A 14,767-nucleotide genomic window follows, 5' to 3' on the forward strand; every position below is an offset into this window, starting at 1 on the left:
GCTCAATAAATGCTTTCAAATAATTTAAAAATTGAGCATTAAAATAACAGTAATAATATTTGGTTGTTAGGAAGAGTATAAAGAAAAGTCAACCTTAGTGTGCATGAGCTTTTGAGGAGTAGAAAGAAAGGTACCCTTTAAGAAAATTACATTTAATGTGGTTAAATTACATTTAATTCAAGCTAGTAGTACTGTATCTAATTTGATAGACCTTAGTTTTTAAATAGGTCATCTAAATAACGGTCTTTCTGCAAAACCTCAGGAGATCCAAGTTTTAAAATACTATATTCTATTAAATTAGATGATGGATATCTAAGACAGCACACTTCTTGGCACATAGGCCTCAGAAAATGCTAGAACATATGCTAGTGAAAGTGTAGTTATTCATTCTATTACTATTACTATTATCTCGTTCTGTCTGTATCTGTATTTTCTCTGCTTCTCTGAGGCACTAAAATGAGAGCCTCACAATTGCCCAGGGAAGCAAGTTCTTGGACCTGGAAAGGCTGCAGAATCAATTTCAGGGTCAGACAGTTTTGTTTGATTTTTACAATCTAGAGACCAGTCTCATGTCAAACTGCAGAAAGAAACACATTCCAGATTTACACAAGGGTTAGAGAAAGACTGACTGACTGCATTTGCTCAAGATGACTCTTAGGATGAGAGATACACTTTTTTTTTTTTTTTTTTTTAAACATTGATGCCAAACCTTCTTTTAGTAACGTAGAAAAGCACAGCTGTCACTGGCCTCAGGATTGACAAGCAAAATGCAGAGATTCCCTTTTTCCAGCTGAGATCATCTCCAGATAAAGAATTACTCAACCGGGAATGGGAAGGTGGAAATTGTACAGTCCTGAACTGTCGAATATGGTGGCTTCACATAGCAACTGAGATCTTGAAATGAGATTAATCTAATTGAGATGTGCTATAAATGCAAAATATACACCGAATGACAAAGACTTTGTGTGAAAAATAGAATTTAATGTGATGCAGGATTTCCTAAGACTCACCATCTGTGGCTTACTAGCATTTATTTTATTTTTTAATTTTTAATTTTTGAGGGTACATAATAAGTGCATGTAGCTATAAGTCACATGAGATATTTTGATACAGGCATGCAATGCATAATAATCACATCAGGGTAAATAGGGTGTCCATCACCTCAAGCATTTATCTTTTGTGTTTCAAGCAATCCGAATATACTCTTAGTTATTTTCGAATGAAGAATTACATTAATTTTTACTATAGTCACCCTGTTGTGCTAGCAAATACTAGGTCTTATTTATTCTTTCTAACTGTTTTTCGTTCCCATTAACCATCCCCCCGCTACTACCCTTCCCAGCCTCTGGTAACCATTCTTCTACTGTGTATCTCCATGAGTTCAACTGGTTTTAATTTTTAGCTCTCACAGATAAGTGAGAACATGCGATGTTTGTCTTTCCATGCCTAGCTTATTTCACTTAACATAGGCTAGCATTTATACTGCATATTTTTAACTATAATTAGGTTCTGTAGAGTCTACAAAGGGAAGTCATTTCATCTACTTTATAGATAAGAATAAGTATGGTTAATAGTTATTGTATGCTTCTTATGTGCCATGTGCTGTGCAAAGCATGTTTCATTCATAATTTCATTTAATCTTGCTCTATTAAAAAGTTACACACTTAACTCCATTTTATAGATGAGCTAACTGAGTCTTGGAGGATTTAACATGCTTAAGATTACACAGCTGAAGCCTAGTTATGTAAAGAGGTTGGTTTGACTTCAAAGACCACACTAATACTAACTTTTTTCTATGGTCTCCCATTGAATCATTTGTGGAAAAAGCACTGAATTGCACTACATACACAAAAAAAATTAAACAAAATGTTTTTCTAATTCCTCTAAATCTCTGTGTGGTACAAGGATATCTTCTTGCAGATAAATAGTTCTTCTGAAGTATCTGACCTTATCTGCTTCCTAGAAAATGCAGTCAAGTTGCAAATAAGGTACAGTGTTTTTTTCTGTTACTGAATAAAACAATTTGGGTCAAATTGTACCTGAAGGTACTTAGAATCCAATTATACTTGATTCCTTGTTAAATCACTTATGCTAGTAACTGAACTTGTTAAAAGAGTAATTCCCAAGTATTTAAGGATAGAATGTTGATTTATAAAATACATTTTGCCTTTTATTGTATGTCTTTATTTTTCACGGGCACATTGTATTTATTTGAGAGACAGAGCAAGAAAGGACAGAAGTATTGGTGAGAGAAGAAGCCAGAGGCCCAGCCAATGTCCACCCCTTATTTGTTACTGACTGTCAGGTGTTTCCAGCTAATCTTTTTTGATTTGTGATTATTCTTTTTTGGTTGTTCTGGATTTGCCTGCATATGCTGCCATGGAAGTACTCATATGTCTCAGAGCAGACACATTCAAACACACAGGACACACCAAGCTGGAACTGGCCAGCAACTGGGGTAACCCAGGGGCTGTTCTCCACTTTGAATACCTTCTTCTGACCAGTTAAATATAAGTTTCCTAGTTCTGGGGGCAGAAGGGTCAGGCAGTTGCCCCGAATGTGGAGTTCTTTAAGTTGGGTAAGCGCCCCAGTTTCCCTAGGCTGCAAGATCAGGTTGTTATCCCTAACGCTGGGTATCTGCAACTTTGTGAGCTTCCTAATATCTGGTTTCAGGATTTCAAAATCATTGTCACTTACAAAAGAGTGCATAGAAGGTGGTAAGGCAGATGAAGTTTCCAGGAAGAGAATTTTCATTTAAAGTGTACATCAAGTTCAGAAGGTCAAGAGCTGGGTAGAAAGCAAAATTCTTCAGGCAAAGTATTTAGCCCATTCATGCCCAGGTTCATGTGTTTGAGTTTCTGAAGGCTGCTGATCTGTGTGGGCAACTCCTCAATTTGGCTATTAAGGAAGTTGAGCACTTCCAAATTCTTCAGTTCTGCTGTGTTTGGTGGCACCACTGCAAGCATGTTATGACTGAGGACCAGCTGTATGGTATGGGATAAGGAAAATGTGCCATTGACATACAGCATGTTGGAGATGACCCAGTCACCCTGTCCACTTCCTGGCTGTCCACAAACTTTTTCAGAATCTTGGACATGGTCGCGAAGAGCAGCACCTAACAGCATGGGCATGGAATGACAGACTGCAGCAGGATGCACTTTTATTGTACTTCTGAAGCTATTTACATTTATTTGCTAGAAGAGCAACCTTTCTTTTTGAACTTGGCCAAATGTACAAAGCCATGGTTATCTGAATACTTATTTTATGACAGGGTAGTGATTAGGGAGATGGTCAACACATTTTGGTAGAAAGATGCCTGGGAGATAAATTCCAGACTGAAACTTGAACTGTATCCTCATCTGTATGCTACTTCTAAAAGACGGACATTGTCTAATAACTGGGAGTAAAGAATCTCCTTTCTGTTCGCCACTTTATGTGCCTAAAGTAGTGACAATAAATTGACAGTAGTCTACAGATCAGAAAGGAAGGAAAAACAGCAAACAAAGACCACTACAAACCCAGCAATAGCACAAAGCAGGCCCAAAATTTTTAACTAGGTCAAAGAATAATGTTCTTGGTTCCTTTCTTCTAGGGATCTATAAAATAGTTCAAATATGTTGTTTCACTTATCTGTACACTTCTTCCCTGGAGGAATAGAGATTGGTAGAGATTCCCATTCAGCAAGAGAAAAAATGGAAGCAGAAAAGAGAGCACTGACTTGGCCCAAGTCCGTTAACTAGTTTGTAATAGCTGCTCAAAGCACTCAAAATCTCCTTCAAGGGAGTATGTGGAAAACCCAGTGAATTCTGAGCTATCTAGGAAGCTTTCAAGAAGAGAATTCAGAATTCACAAGAATGTGTAATAATCCAATTTGAGACTGTATATTTTAACAAAATTGTCACAAATTTTCATGGTATATGCTTATAAAAAGAAATGGCAAGGATAATACTATAGTTAGCCAGCAGTTATGCATGAAGTGTTATTACAGAAATTATTTAACTGCCATGGGAAATGTCCTGACTTAAGACAAAATGAAAGCAAGTCGACAGTGTAGGACTTCTGTCAACAAAATGAAGAGAAGAAATTTAAGCTCAGATTCTAAGCAATTTATCAAGATAGCCTCTAATTTAAACATGTCAAACTGATCACAGAGAAACTTTTGCAAAATACTCAAGAATTTCAGCTTATTTAAACATAATATACTCTAGCTTTCCTCCTCTGTTGAAGATTTTTATGAAAAAAAAAAATCTTGCGATAAAAGTAATCTTTAAATCTGGTGTCATGATTCCTCGTCCTTGGAATTTCCCTCTGCTTTCCCTATTCTGCATTCAGATGCCTGACAGTGTTAACTCCTCACCAGACTCTGCCCCTTTATGCAATCCTCTTCAGTATTTCCATAGCATTGAAAGTCTTTACCATATACTAATCTTTTACTTATTTATTCTTACATAATCTTAAAAACCTATCTATATTGAAAACTGTGTCATATAATTATAGTAGTCAGTATCATTTGGGTCCTTATCAATGCTTTGACACCATGCTAAATGTGCTAAATGTTTTACATGGACAGTTTTATTTAATCTTCATGATACTCTAGTGAGGTAGGCACATTCATCATCCTCATTTTACATCCCTAGAAAAGTAAAAGCTTACCAAATCCTTATGACATTTTATCTTTAGAAAGTGAGACTGGAAGAGGACCTTGGATGCTAGGCTAAGAAACATAAATTTCCATATTTTCACACATCAGGCAGATATCTACTGAATGCCTATCATGCCACAGTCTCTGAACAAAAGGCTGAGGACACATAAGTAAGTCAAGTATATTTTCTGTTTCCAAAGTGTTCCCAGTCTAGTGGATAATTTGGCTAGGGAAACATACAATTGCAATTATTGGATCAAATAAGCTACACTATAAAGTGTGTAGGAGGTACCACAGCACAGAGGATGAAAGGATTAACTCAGAGAAGGTTTTGCAGAAGATGTTTGGGCTGGCTTGTGGAATGGTTAGGAAAGAAGAAAAAGAATGGCAGGTACAAATGCCCACTACAGGAAAGAGTGTGGTGAGACAGGCTAGATCAGGTATGCTAGAGGAACAGATGGGTCAGGTTTTGGAGACCCTGGCATAACCTGGCTAAATAATCCAGACTTTATTCTATAGGAAATAGAAGGCATTGATGGATTGTTAAGTAATAGGGAACTGCTGGTGAGGAGCACGGTGACAGGAGTTGCAATGTTCAGAATCAACACCAGGCTATCCTTGACTTTCTCTATGAGTTTCCCATTGTTCATCTTCCTTGTCCTTGAAGTCTCACCTGTCCTGGCCTCCCTACTACTCTGGGCTCTTTACAATTTTACTCTTTATGTTAGTTGCTTCTTTCCCTTTCAACTAATTTGAGATGTCACCAGTTTTCTGTTTAGGATTTATTATGTGTATTTAATGTCATTTACACATAAGGAGAGGCAAGGCTGTTTGTGTGTGTTAGGAATGAACTAAGATGAATAAGACATAGCTCCTGTTATTTCAATAAAATTGGGGGTTACTAATTTTAATCTTCAAATCAAATATTTGTGACTACTTTATATTTTTCTCTCTTGAATACTAAGTTAGTTTTGCCCACATGTGACTCTTGATTGACTTGTAAAATATCTGTAGTATGTAGGTCGTAAGAGGGGAAAACACTCATAAAAATTAAACACATAAACACCATGTATATAAAAAATTCAGCAATAGTTTGGTGTATAGTTGGTGCTTGCAAAATGTGTAAATTGAATATTAATCTAAAGTGTTGTTGGCTGGCAGAATTTCAGTCCCTGTGATACCTGCAGGACAGGTGTGAAGGGGAAAAATTAAAGGACCTTTCATACCCATTAAATTATATCTTGTAGGCAGACACCTACCAACTTACCTGACCATGGAGATCACCAGCTACTTGCAACTGGGCTGCAGATTATGTGTGGGAAGATTTCTTGGCTATCAGAAAAAGTCAAGAGTTCATTTTATGCACCCAGCTCAGAATAAGTTTATCCACTCACTTTTGTACAATATCTCAAGCCTCATTCAGAATAAAAAAGCCATGTCATGAGTTGGTGACTGCTGCATTAAGTTTTCTGTAATAGTCCTTGAAAAGAAACTTTGAAATGTATTAATATTTGAAACTAGAGTGTCCTAAATTTGGAGTCTTGCTCTTGTCGCCCAGGCTAGAGGGCAATGGCATGATCTCAGCTCACTGCAACTCCACCTCCTGGGTTCAAGTGACTCTCCTGCCTCAGCCTCCTGAGTAGCTGGGATTACAGGTGCCTGCCACCACGTCTGGCTGATTTTTGTATTTTTAGTAGAGATGGTGTTTTACCATGTTGGCCAGGCTGGTCTCAAACTCCTGACCTTGTAATCCGCCTGCCTTTGCCTCCCAAAGTGCTGGGATTACAGGTGTGAGCCACCACACCCGGCCCCAACTTTGTCTTAAGAACAAAATATTGCTTACATGATTTAAGAACTCTTCATTCTATAAAGTAATAAAGTCACACATTTGTCAGCTTTAATAATATAAACACAGCTTTCATTTGATTTATCATAATTATTTCTTTACTTTTTTTGTTCAACCATCAAAGTAGTATCTCATGTATTAGCTCTGAAAGTCTCCATACAAACTTCACCCAAAGAGACATTTGAATAAAATTCTTAAAGAGAATCTCTCTTAGATTTTCTTGTGTCCATTCAAAATGAGATAAACTCAAAAGTTCATTGAAAACAGAATGGTTATTTCTACTCCATCCTTCGGTTAGTCATATTGTAAAGGCTCTGGGAATGCTACTGGTTAGTGTTTTCATTGATCCTCTTGTGATTAACCTCATCTATCCCTGACATGGAGGGTAAACCCAATTATAGGAGATTTTGGAAGAACCAATATCAAATTAAGTGTGATATAAACAGGCTACAAAACTCTGAAGATATGGATTAGATGCAGACAAATGAGTTATCCAAATAGGACCTGCTCATCTCTACACAAAATTTTATCACTTCTCCCTCTTGACTGAAATGCTCACTATATAATTGTGCAGCTTTCTCTCAAATCCCTGTGCATAACTATTCTGGTATATAATTCTTTCTAATATCATATATTTATGCAAAACCTCTAGGACAGTAGAAATATCATTGAAATTGACCCACAACTGAATTACCTTTGCCATTTATTGGCTATGTGGTCTCAGGAAAGTTACTTAGATAATCCATGCTGTATTTCCCCACAGGATTGCTTATAAGGATTAAATGGGATAGTCAGTGCCTAGACCAAATTCAAAATATAGTAAGAACTCAATAAATGGCCCCTCTTACCAATAAAATTCCAGATTAGTATTCAAGACATCCTACCTTACCATAAAAATACTGTGGTCACATATTCTCTTTCTTAAAGTTTCTTTATTATTTATAACTTTTACACTAAATTTGTTCAAAGCTGGATTTATTAGAACAACAAATGTCACCTGTTACATTTGCTTATTTGCACCCATATATTCAGCATAACCAATCACCTCTCACGTGAGCAATTACAAAATTCATTACACTTCTAAAGTCAAGGTCATTAAATTTTTCAATACATTACAATTGTGACTTGCTGGAAGAACAGTGATGACTGTTTCTTTTTTCGTCTCATGTTATGAAATCTCAAGAAATCAATCAGTTTTTTTGATTACAAAAAGTTCCTTTATTTGGACATAATATTGAAATAACTTGTCAGAATGTTAAGAGCTCAGTACTCATTTCTCCTAATTGCTTTGAATAGTAGTACAGAATCTCATTACAAACTTTGTTCTCTACTGTAATGTAGTTTGAAAATCATACCCCAGCCAAGTTAGTATTTGCTCATTCAATTTTTCTAGTAATTACAGTCGTTTGGGAAAAATGGCATGAGTAGAAACCAACCCAAGGGCATAGATGTGAGACCAATGGAGACATACAGTTAGAACTACAGAACTTGATGAGGTCCTGCTAGCTGTCTCATGTTGAAAACTTAAATGGCCATTTCCGAGACAGTGTAATAATGCATATGAAAATTTCACAGAGTCCACAAAGTCAGTTCTCATAAGAAAAGTCAATGGGCAGCTCAGAAATAGAATCTCACCTTTCATTTCTATCACTTGTTTTTCTTGGATGAATGCTTACTTCCTGTATGATGAATGTTCATAATTCTTTTTAGTTGTCAGTAGTTATCCAAGTTTCCTAAGCAATGTACTTAGAAGATGGAAACCAAGGGAAGATAGTTGAATATTGCAATTGAAACAGCTTGCAAAAGAGTTGATCTGATGTGTATTTCATCATCCACATAATTGTTACTGTACTGCTTGGTAATTAGCTGTGAATGATAAGTGGTTCATGTAAATGAGCATATTGCAACTATTACTAATATAGAAATCTTTTGTAAGAGCTTAGAATTTACAAACTGTGTTCACATGCATTATCCCATTTAATTAATTTCACCTTTATCTTTTTTTTCCTGCCAACTCCAGCATTTCAGGGATCAGCTAGAGGAAAAACAGCATGTGATCATATTACAGAGGGACTCGGAGATTCTCAGCATCCCTGAGGGATGTTTGTGGTTTAATAAATATTGAGGGAGATGTAAAACCTATGCCACCTGGTAAGCCCGGGCTCTACCATGACATTACTCTATGACCTTGCACAACATTCTTAAGTACATAAACATGTACATACATGTACACAAATATATCTGTGTATTAAAGTTTCTGAATCAAAGTTTTCTCATTCGTAAAAAGGTGAGGACCAGCCTGCCACATGTCAAGAAAGATTAGACCTAATTATACTTCTTGTTTGTGTCCTTTACCAGTTGCTGCACAGACTGAATACAGTAGGCAGCTCTTATCCATGAGTTCTACACCCATGGATTCATCCAAATGCAAATCAAAACTATTCAGAAAAATGTTTTCATGAAATTCCAAAAAGCAAAACTTGAATTTGCCATGTGCCAAGTACTATAGTGAATCCATGAGAATGAAGTGGTATGTGGGCCTTTTATTTGGTATTATAAGTAATCTAGAGATGATTTAAGGTATACAGGGGGATGTGTCCAGGTTATATGCAAATATTATGCTATTCTGTTTAGAGAAATGGGCACCTGCAAATTTTGGTATCTGCACTGGGTCCTGGAACCAATCCCCCATGGACACCAAGAGACAACTCTATAAGGCTACATACTACCGAAGTCAGAATTAAGAAGCATTTGTTTTATTTCTTTTCCATCTCAGTCTTTAACCTATAGGAAAGAGAACACTTCTTTCTCATGCTGGAAGGTCCAAAGAAGTTACTCTGATTATCCCTGGTTCATGCCTTTGAGAAATGAGGACAGATAATGAGGTCTAATCTTTCTTGACATAGGGCAGGCTAGACGTTGTAGTAAAATTCATCCATAAAAGCAAAGTAAAATAAGATGGAATAGACTGAATAGGAGGGGAGAGAGGGAAAAGGAAGGGTAGAACCATGTCTTACTCTTTACTCATCTAGAAAGGGGAATAGATGTATTGAAGCCAGAATTCAGTAAGCTTGCCTCTCTCTTACAGGGTCAATCTGACACAGATTCTCAGGTTACGGTCCTTCTTCCCAAACATTATTTAGGTTTAGACTTTGCCCAAGACTCCACAAATTAAAATTTAATCCAGAATATCAGTTGAGAAGAATGTTCTATATGACTCAAAAACAATCCCACATACACATACCCTACACACACACACACACACACACACACAATCACACATACTGTAACTTAATGGGAAGTGTGTTTGTCTCTTTCTTTATCAATCTGGAATAATGATATCAGCCCATGTCACAAGATTATGACAAAACTAAACTGAGATAATGAAACATTACAATTACCAACTGCTAAAGGAATGCTGTTAGATAATATTGCCCATAAATTAAATGTCACCATATGGCCTCCAGATTAGTTCCATAGTGAAAAACTTGGCAATATGTCCTACCAAAGAGTGAGCTTTTACAGTGAGAATAAAATTGTGTACCACACTATTTGAGGGCTGGAAGTAGTCTATTTGTGAAGGTTCATTCATCAGCTATGAGTCTATAAGTAAGTTTAGGTATATGTTTATATAAACACTGAAATACACATACACACACACACACATCCATCTGAACACTCCCTATGTTTGTTTATATATCTCTCTATGTCATTGTAATTTTAATATGGTCCTTCACACATGTGCAGAACCAGCTGTTTCTATCATCCTTTCTCACCTACCCCTGCCTCATTTGACATGAAATGTTATACCTCATCTCAGAGTGCACATTAATCAGATTTACAGTCTTCATATAATGATCATTCCCACCCATTAGGACTTCTGGGTCACCCTGATAGTGAGTTGGCTGCCTCTCACTCTGGGGCTATTTGTCATAGTGCAGTTTTCCTTAGAAGATGCAGTTCTGCCGTAACTATTAACTCTAACACTATTGTAAAAGAATGTTGAGTGAGAGTTTTGTAGTTTTCATTTTCCAGCTATTTTTCTATTCCATCATAGATGCCAATGAATGACCATATTCTAGGAAAGATAAGGGAATACCTAGAGCTTGGTCATGAGCACAGGGGAATGGGTCCACTCAGGTTGTTGCAAAGAGACCTAGAAGATATTAGGAAGGGCTGGGAGTAGTGGCTCACACCTGCAATCCCAGCACTTTTGGAGGCTGAGGTGGGTGGATCGCCTGAGGTCAGGAGATGGAGACCAGCCTGAGCAACATGGAGAAACCCCATCTCTACTAAAAATACAAAATTAGCCAGGCGTGGTGACGCATGCCTGTAATTACAGCTACTCAGGAGGCTGAGCAGGAAAATCACTTGAACGCGGGAGGCAGAGGTTGCGGTGAGCCGAGATCATGCCATTGCACTCCAGCCTGGGAAACAAGAATGAAACACCATCTCAAAAAAAAAAAAATAATAATAAAAATAAAAATAAATAAAAAATAAATAAATCAGAAAGAAGGCCTAAAGGTGTGATGCTTCCCCCAGGCCCTCCTTTCCATAGTACGTTTACTTTTCAGAAGAACCTCTGATGAAATCCAAGTGTTTTGCAACAGGCAGATGATAATCTTCTCCTTGTCTAATGGCATGGAAATCAGAACAAGCCAACACAGATGGTGAAATAAAAAGATAAAGCAAATTTGGTTGGTTGAACCTACATTTTGCAATGCTACAGATTTATGAACACTTTTGGTCAAGCAGCCATTCATTGTGATTCATGGAGATCTAAGGTACCGGCCCTCAAATTCCAAACTTCTGTCTTTCCCAAAGTGGGCCAGTGAATACTTCTTCACCTGTTATACACAAGTGTCAAGCAACTGCCAATGTTCTCCAGGGACAAGTTAGTTAGTAATATGAGACACTGAATGAAAGAAACAGTTACACTGAACTGTTCCATGTAGCTGAACACACCATCTAAGTGCTAACAGGCATGCTGAGGAAGTGACCTTATTCAGCAAATATTTTTTGAGAACTCATGACACTGAAGGATACAAAGATGGGTATGAGACAAATTCTGGTTTCCAGAAGCTTACAGTTGAGCACAATCAAACTTGCACATAAATAATCACAAACCAAGGCAGTATGTAATAAACACCCTCAAGAGAGATACACAATGGTTAAGAGCTAAAAAGAGGGAAGACCTTTTTACTGTTCAAGAATTTTAAGAAAGATTTCATGGAGGAGGTGCTTTTTGAACTTGACCCAGAGAAATGCTTACTATGTGAAAAGTGCTGTACACACTCCTCATTCCCTTTTTCCGCACCCATAATGACCTTTTCTCAGATGCACACTCTGCTTCTTCTGGTCTGAGTTCTGCACAGGCTGGAAACAGCCTTCTTGTCTCAACCTAACCTAACACCTATACCTCAGGGAAGCCATTTGTAACTCAAAAATGAAACCCAATCACCCTGTTAGCATAGCAGTTTGCACCTGTCTTTCCCAGCAATGCAAAATAATGTGCAATTTTGAATTCTTTGCATTCTTTGAATACAAAATAATGTGCAATTTTGCATTCATTTGGGTGACCTTTTAATATTAAGAACTGCCTACCCACCTAGACAGCAAGTTCCATAAGGAGGGCACCTTGTCTCGTTTGTTCAATGCTATATCCTTACAACTAGCTGCAAGCACCCATAGAAGGCACTCAGTAACATTGGCCATATGTTTAAGTGACTGACATGAGAAAAAAGTATACAGTTAAGAAACACTGAAGGCTAAACAGGAAATAGTTACATAGTAGCCAAAAAATAAAAATATAGGTATAGTGAAAAGTCAGCCAAGTATAAGAGGCCACACTATCGAATGTGAATTTTTACTTATCCTTCCATGAGCTCTTCCTGAATCTCGCCAGCCAGGACACATTCCTGCTTCTAAGTACTTTCTGCATTTTCTATGGAATGATTTCTGTTAACCTTGTTCTTCATTAAACTGTGTGAGGACAGAAAAACTTCTTATTCATGTTTATACCCTCCATAGCCCAGAGCACAATGTTCATAATAGGTTCTTTTTACAAGCATAATTTTGTTATATAGATATATCGTGTAGTGGTGAAGTCTGGCCTTTTAGAGTATCCATCACCTGAATAATATACATTATACCCATAAGGTAATTTCTCAACATCCATTCCACATTCTACTCCCTCACCTTTCAGTTTCCAATGCCTATCATTCTACACTCTATGTCCATGGGTACACATTATTTATTTCTCACTAATAAGTGAGAACACACAGTATTTTTCTGTTTCTGAGTTGTTTCCCTTAAGACAATGACCTCCGGTTCCATCCATGTAGTAGAAAAAGATACGATTTCATTCTTTTCTATGACTGAGTAGTATTCCACTGTACACATGTATAGCACATTTTCTTTATTCAATCATCTGTTGATGGACAGTTAGGTTGATTCCATATTTTTACTATTATGAATACTGTTGCAATAAACATACAAATGCAGGTATCTTCTTGAGATAACAATTTTTTTTTTCCTTTGGGTAGATACTCAGTAGTGGGATTGCTGGGTTGAATGGTAGTTCTATTTGTAGTTATTTGAGAAATCTCAATACTGTTTTCCAAAGAGGTTGTACTAACTTATATTCTCACCAATTGTGTATGAGTGTTGCATTTTCTCTGCATCCTCATCAACATCCGTTATTTTTTGTATTTTTAGTAATAGCTATCCTGATTGGTATAAGATGCTAACTCATTGTGGTTTTAATTTGCCCTTTTCTGATGATTAGTGATAAGCATTTTTCATATGCTTGCTGGCCATTTGTATATCTCCTTTTGAAAAATACATATTCATGTCCTTTGCCCACTTTTTAATGGGATTATTTTTGTTGTTGTTGCTGTCATTTGGTTGTAGGAGTTCCTTGTAAATTCCAGATATTAGTATTCTGTTGGATGAATAGTTTGCAAGTATTTTCTCCCATTCCGTAGGCTCTCTGTTCATTCTGTTGATTATGTAATCCAATAGGAGTTTATAAAAGATATTTGTGTTGGTTACTAAGATACTGCCTCTTATCTCTAAACCCATCCTTCTGTTCTTTGTTTTCTGATGCAGACCCCATGGTTCAGCAAACTACATTTGCTGCACTTGAACAACTGGAAGACTGTTCACATCTGCCAGAAGAAACCCTCGGGAAGGCAAGAAAGCAAGAGGAGGGAGAAGGAACTTACCCCTTCCTGCTTGGCTGTCCTTTTTGATTACATTACCCCAGGATTAGAACTTCACCTGGGCAGCAGCAGTTGGTCCCACTTTCTACCTTCCTGTATACTCCCAGAACCAGCCTCATCATACTCTCAGCACCAGCACCAGTTGATGGTGCCTCCTCCTCAAAGGTCTCAGCTCTTTGCCAGTCTGATAAAACCACCTCCTCAGAAGACTGGGTTCCAGCTCAGTGAGATCTCGTCTGAGCTTGCTGGTCCTAAAACCCCACTTTTTCCCTTTAATTTATCCTAAATGTGCAATTGCTTCTTGCAGTTATTGACTCTGTGTTATTCTAGTATTATTTTTCTGGCACCTCTCCTCAACCTGCTTGAACAATTTCTATATTAAATCACTTCTGATAAAATATCTCACATTATCTAGTTTCCTGGTCACATACCGACTACTGATTGTTAGGGACCAGTGAGAAGGCTAATGTAATAGCCTTGCTATTACCTTGCTCAGGAAAAAGACAATACACCCCTGAAATCACAAGATGAGAATAAGAATGAAAAGATATTAACAATAACATCAGCTAATGCTTACCGAGCAATAGGCCCACATGCTTTGTATGAAACATGTAATTTAATCATTGCAAAATCCCTATGATGTAGTTAGTATCAATAGGCCTACTACCATACAAGGAAATTGAAATATGAAGAAGTTAAATGGCTTGTGCAGGATCACCAGAGAGTAAATAGTGAAATAGGCAGAGACCTGTTCCTATCTAAGCAAAAAGCCAACACTTTAAGCATCTCTGTACTTACCCAGTTTCCCTGACACCACGACTACTCACAGAAATTACAAGTAATCTATACAAAGTAACGTAACAAAGCAAAAATATAGTAGAGGAGTACAAGGGAAAGGAATTCACTTTGACAAGTTCTGAGATGTAGCAAAGCTCCATGGGATAAGTTAGCACATAAATATTTAATATACCTTAGGTACTTGAATTCCCAGTTGTTAATTGTTTCATTTTCTTATTTGGATTTCAAATTACTTTTCTTTGATTTAAGAGGCAAATA

At 37.1% G+C, this 14,767-nt stretch overlaps 1 protein-coding gene and 1 pseudogene across 2 annotated transcripts in view; both read right to left on the reverse strand.

The window, feature by feature from the left end:
- The window catches only part of PRKG1 (protein kinase cGMP-dependent 1), a 1,334,297-nt gene that overhangs the window by 993,062 nt on the left and 326,468 nt on the right, over window positions 1-14,767 (reverse strand). The gene's annotated exons all lie outside the window — the stretch shown is intronic.
- On the reverse strand, window positions 1,074-3,883 carry LOC140712509 (ras suppressor protein 1 pseudogene; annotated as a pseudogene).

This window comes from Chlorocebus sabaeus, chromosome 9 (genome assembly GCF_047675955.1).
Source record: "Chlorocebus sabaeus isolate Y175 chromosome 9, mChlSab1.0.hap1, whole genome shotgun sequence".
NCBI classification, from domain to species: Eukaryota; Metazoa; Chordata; class Mammalia; order Primates; family Cercopithecidae; genus Chlorocebus; species Chlorocebus sabaeus.